The sequence below is a fragment of the Dreissena polymorpha genome, chromosome 12 (assembly GCF_020536995.1).
Source record: "Dreissena polymorpha isolate Duluth1 chromosome 12, UMN_Dpol_1.0, whole genome shotgun sequence".
Taxonomy (NCBI): domain Eukaryota; kingdom Metazoa; phylum Mollusca; class Bivalvia; order Myida; family Dreissenidae; genus Dreissena; species Dreissena polymorpha.
This window is the reverse complement of record NC_068366.1, coordinates 75,555,035-75,560,101: the sequence shown is the minus strand read 5'-3', so window position 1 is coordinate 75,560,101 and position 5,067 is coordinate 75,555,035. Positions and strand designations below refer to the sequence as shown.

The following is a 5,067-nucleotide window of genomic DNA, read 5'->3' as shown; positions in this document are numbered from 1 at the left end:
TCTCTCTCTCTCTCTTTTTCTCTCTCACTCTCTCTGTCTATATAATATTGATTCATAGATATAAAAAGCATTGCTATAAGCTTTTATTCAATAGACCTTATTCTCAACTTTACTAATCGCTATATACGAACAACGTTCACTGTAACATTAATTTTCGTCACATGGATGTTTGCATAATTCCAGACTTGTTGAGGTCAGTTACCAAACAATAATACGGTATTGATTTAGGTCACTTTATAAGTATATCATGTAAATGGACGAAACTCAATGTTCACTGATTTCCAAATAAGAACTCAATGTTTGTCATGTTGGCTGTCATGACAGAATGTCCGCTTCTGAACCTGACGAACGGTTGGCTCGATGGCAATATGAACACAAATGGGTCGCAGAAGAAACGTATCAACTGTAACCAACGACACGTGGAAGGGAACAAGGCAAATGTTACAATGTGTATCAACGGATAATGGACGCCAAAACCTAAATGCATAGTCAATGGTAAAAACAAATTATGTAAGCTTCAATGCATGAGCATACGCCATTGACAAACGCATTTCTATTACTGTGTAAATAGTAGTAGTATATTTTATGTGTCTATTTGTAATCTCAAGAACAGTTTGCGTGCTGAAATTCAAGAAACCACAGAAGTAGATTGTGCCACTACTATTTGAATCAGGTAATCACCACACCTAAAAAATCAATTAAAAAAGTGAAAGAAAGACAATAAAAAATGCTGAAAAACTTTAAATGTATGATAATTTAATTTCTAAAAAAAAAATTAACACTTATTATATCAATACAATTACAAATATTTCTTAAACAATACAAAAGCCGTTCGATGCATTTGAGATATTAAAAAAAAAGGAAAATGGACTTAACAGGCACAGTCGTTGCTACAATCAAGTTTGTATCATTTCACTAGCAAGAGTTTTATATAGGTTCGAATAGAGGCAATGTGTTACATGATTCATGACGTAACATACCATCGTTTTTATTTCGGCGTTCCATCAATCAACTTTGTTCTATTTTTCTTGTTCCAAGTTATGCGGAGGGAAAATCGTCTTTTAACAGAGTTGCAAAAATGTTGTAATGTTACTTAAAGGGGCCTTTTCACAGATTTTGGCATTTTTTAACTTATTCATTAAATGCTTTATATCGATAAATGTAAACATTGGATCGTAAAAGCTCCAGTAAAAAATCAAGAATAAAATTAAAAAAAGGAAAAGAACATTGCCCGGAACAGGTTTCGAACCAGTGACACCTGGAGTCCTGCCAGAGTCCTGAAGTAAAAACGCTTTAGCCTACTGAGCTATTCCGCCGATTACACATATTTGATATATTTTATACCTTATATAAGCAATCTTCGTAGTTTCACAAAATTTAACGACAAAAACAGAACTCTCCAAATTATTCAATCGTTTCGCGTTGCAACGCTTTATAATTTTTAGGTTTTAAAATCGTCAAAAGATGCATATAATGGCTATATTAGACCATGGTAAATGTTCAGTATTGCTGTTTCCTCACAAATATCATAACTAAAACGAAAATTTGCGAATCTGAAACAACTTTTTTCAATTTTGTCAATTTACCAAAGCGTGAAAAGATCTCTTTAACTGAAACTCAAAACAATGTTTTGGATGTAAACCAATGGCCCTTGTATTTTGGCGGAATTGCGATTTCGACATTAGCAGTAATCCTTAAATAATCGACGTTTAAAAGGCACAAACTTAACAATTGAACATACATTGACTCGTTTTACGTCCTTTACAGCATTTATTTATATTTATTTACACCGCTTAATAACTATTAATTCTGGGTTAAGCCTATAAAGCGACACGCTCAACAAATATTCATACTTAACTTCAGTTTACATGCGTCACATTTAAGCATATATACAATAACGAACTGGCAAATAAACACGTGATTTAGTATAAGTTAACATTTTAAGTATTCGTATTTTGACAGATTGGCGTCTGTTTATTGGCGTGCCTAAGATCGGTGGCGACATACTGGACTCTTGGACAAATGGCACACATTCAACAAATCGGCTAGATAAATGCTTCGACGAGAATGCGACTAGATGCATCCAGCATTTTCGCGACCCGTTTGTCGATAGATGGAATACTATAGGAGTTCAAAAAGTATTTTGGCGGAACAGATGTATAAACAAGACTAAATTATGAACATTTGTATTGTTTAACTGTTTATTTTTCTAAATGGTAGTGTCGTTTATTAATTCATGTATGTATTTATTTATTTATACAGCTATCGAATTCCATCAGTTAAGTGCATTACGAATTATTTTTTTTATCAAATTATACCTGTTTGTTTTTGAATTACAAGTGTATCAAAAATTAATTTATATATATATATATATATATATAATGTGTGTGTTTAGTTGAAACTTTTATCTTAAAACCTTTTTTTTCAAATTATATGCTTAGGTTTAATGTATTTAATAATGAACGAAATGTATGGTTCCCAATTTTACATTCGGACAAAATGTTCGTAACATATATGCCAGTGTCGGACACTGATCTGTCTATATCGAGCTGATACCAATATATATGGTATTGATGAACGGATGGTTATAATTATAACATATTTTAAATTATTTGAAAAAGAGTCCTAATCGTGCATAGGTGGTCATGACAACCAATGATATGTATAATTATTTATAAATGAACAAGAATTGCTAGCCTCATTTACCATATTCAACTTGGGTTACGTCGATGAGAAACTACTTACCAAACCATTTAAACTTATTCAATCGTTCAACCAACTAGTGAACTCTTCAATGTTTGTACATTTTACCGCACAATACCGTTTGAATTCAAACATATATCACGAACTAGTTTTGATTATGCAAACGATGCTTGCTGTGGAATGACGTTAAAAGCCGAAGCCGGTTGTGAGTTTGTACCGATATTTAAAGTAGTCCAACTTGCATGGTACGAACACGTATTTATAATATTACAATGTCGAAAATAGTTGGTATTCTTTGTAAAACATCGACATGTGCACAATAAATAATTATTTCTTATTGACTGCGTTTCAGGTGAACGTGTCGCTGCATAAAAACGGGAAGTCAGCTGCCTTTGTGTTGTTCAATGCGACAGGAACAACTGTGACTTCATGGTTCGACAAGTCAAGGATAATTGACTCTTCGTGGAACCTCCACGCATCATCACATATGGAACTCTTTAGTATGGAAGGGTATGTTTCACAATTAAACAATTAATCATTACAGAATTATTTAACGAATTAATCGGACATGCGTTTCGCTCATACTCGCTTTAACTATATATAAAAATCGAGCATGAGCGATACGTATGTCCGATATATATATATATATATATATATATATATATATATATATATATATATATACATATATATAAGATAACAGTATATTATAACTAATTGACATGTATCTTTTCACAAACTCAATTCAAGGAGACATCTAAGGCGCTTCTATATACTCGAACGTGATGACGGAAACTGCAAAAATCATAAGTTATTCATGATGGCGATGTCAGAAAAGGACTACGATTGTGGTTATATATATAGTTATATATATATATATATATATATATATATATATATATATATATATATATAGTTATTATAAGATAACAGTATATATAAACTTACTGACATGTATCTTTTCAATTCAAGGAGACATCTAAGGCGCTTCTATATAGTCGAACGTGAAGGTAACTGCACAAATCATAAGATATTCATGATGGCGATGGCAGAAAAAGGTCTATACTTGTGACTACGCAAAAGTTGGTCCCTACCCACAATACATGTATTCCACTCTCCCAGATGGTGCCATACCAGCCGAAAAATTAGGTATATAGATGATATTTGTTACTCGGGTGAACTCTTCTTAAAATATTAAGTGTTTCTCTTGAGAGTGAAAAAAGACAAACACAACACAACACGTACCTAATCCGAAATAAATCGATGTTTTGTTTAGTATGCGATGCATTTTTATTTTTGAAGACGGCTTTTATGTCCTAAATATTTTCAATTTTAGTTTGTAAAGAAATAATCATTCAAAAACTATGTTGAATGAAAAATAATATTAAATCATGGAATCAAACCGGAAGGCAAGATTGGACATAACCTTAAAGGGCCTTTTGTATTACGCCGTCTTGATCCGAGCCGAAACGAAGAAGTATTTTCGCAAGAAATATTAATGCATTTGAACGAATTAGCTTGCACTTGCCACTTGGAATTTCGTTGTTCAAAGTGTTCGCTACATATGTGTTTAATCGAACATATAAAAAGCACATAATTATAGTCCAATACACCTGAATATAAATAGGAGTCTTAAGTAATCTCATGAAAGTAGCACACGTATGTGTATGATCGTAGGCCAAAGTATTCTCGAGATTTCGTGGGAAAACGAATTCATATTAAAATACCGCGTGACATTGAATTCTGATCGTAGATTATTGCATTCTCAATATATCGTGACGAGACAAATTTCTTTTAACAATCATTGTCAAGGTATTTTTTTTTCGTTGTAACATATTCATTGTGTTTCTTACTTACTGGTCAATATTACAGTGTTATTATAAACATTTATGTTATCAAATCAGCTGCATAATTACTCGAAGGTTAACGAAAAATGACTGTATATTTAAATCATATATACGAATTAACCGAATAAAATTGACATTTTTCCAGGAATCGACCTTGCCGACAAATTTGTTATTGAGGTGTACTACGGGGAAGGAGAGCAGAGGAATGAAGGATAGCGGTGTTCGACGAATGAGAAAACGTCTTATGGAATTAAGTGACTTTAATTTGTATCTCCTTTTAAAAACAGCATATCATTTACCGATGTTAAGGTTGTAGTCGAATGTAATCAAGTAAAGTCCCTTGTCTGTACAAATTAAGAAGGTATGGCTTTTTTAGTAGTTTTTTTTCACTGAAAAAATGCATGATATTCAAAATTGATACGACCATAAGCTGAAATCGTATACACTTGCTTGTTCATCGGATTTAATAGAAAAAAAAAGAATTATTGTTATCATCACATATTGCATTTAAACATGT

General features: G+C 32.2%; 1 long non-coding RNA gene across 1 annotated transcript; it reads left to right on the top strand.

Moving 5' to 3' along the window:
• The first annotated feature begins 327 nt into the window (after window positions 1–327).
• LOC127852328 (uncharacterized) lies at window positions 328–3,844 on the top strand. The gene is made up of 4 exons (XR_008036199.1): window positions 328–495; window positions 1,963–2,138; window positions 3,056–3,213; window positions 3,676–3,844. It is a non-coding gene; the product is annotated as an uncharacterized LOC127852328 (long non-coding RNA).
• The last annotated feature ends 1,223 nt before the right edge of the window (window positions 3,845–5,067 follow it).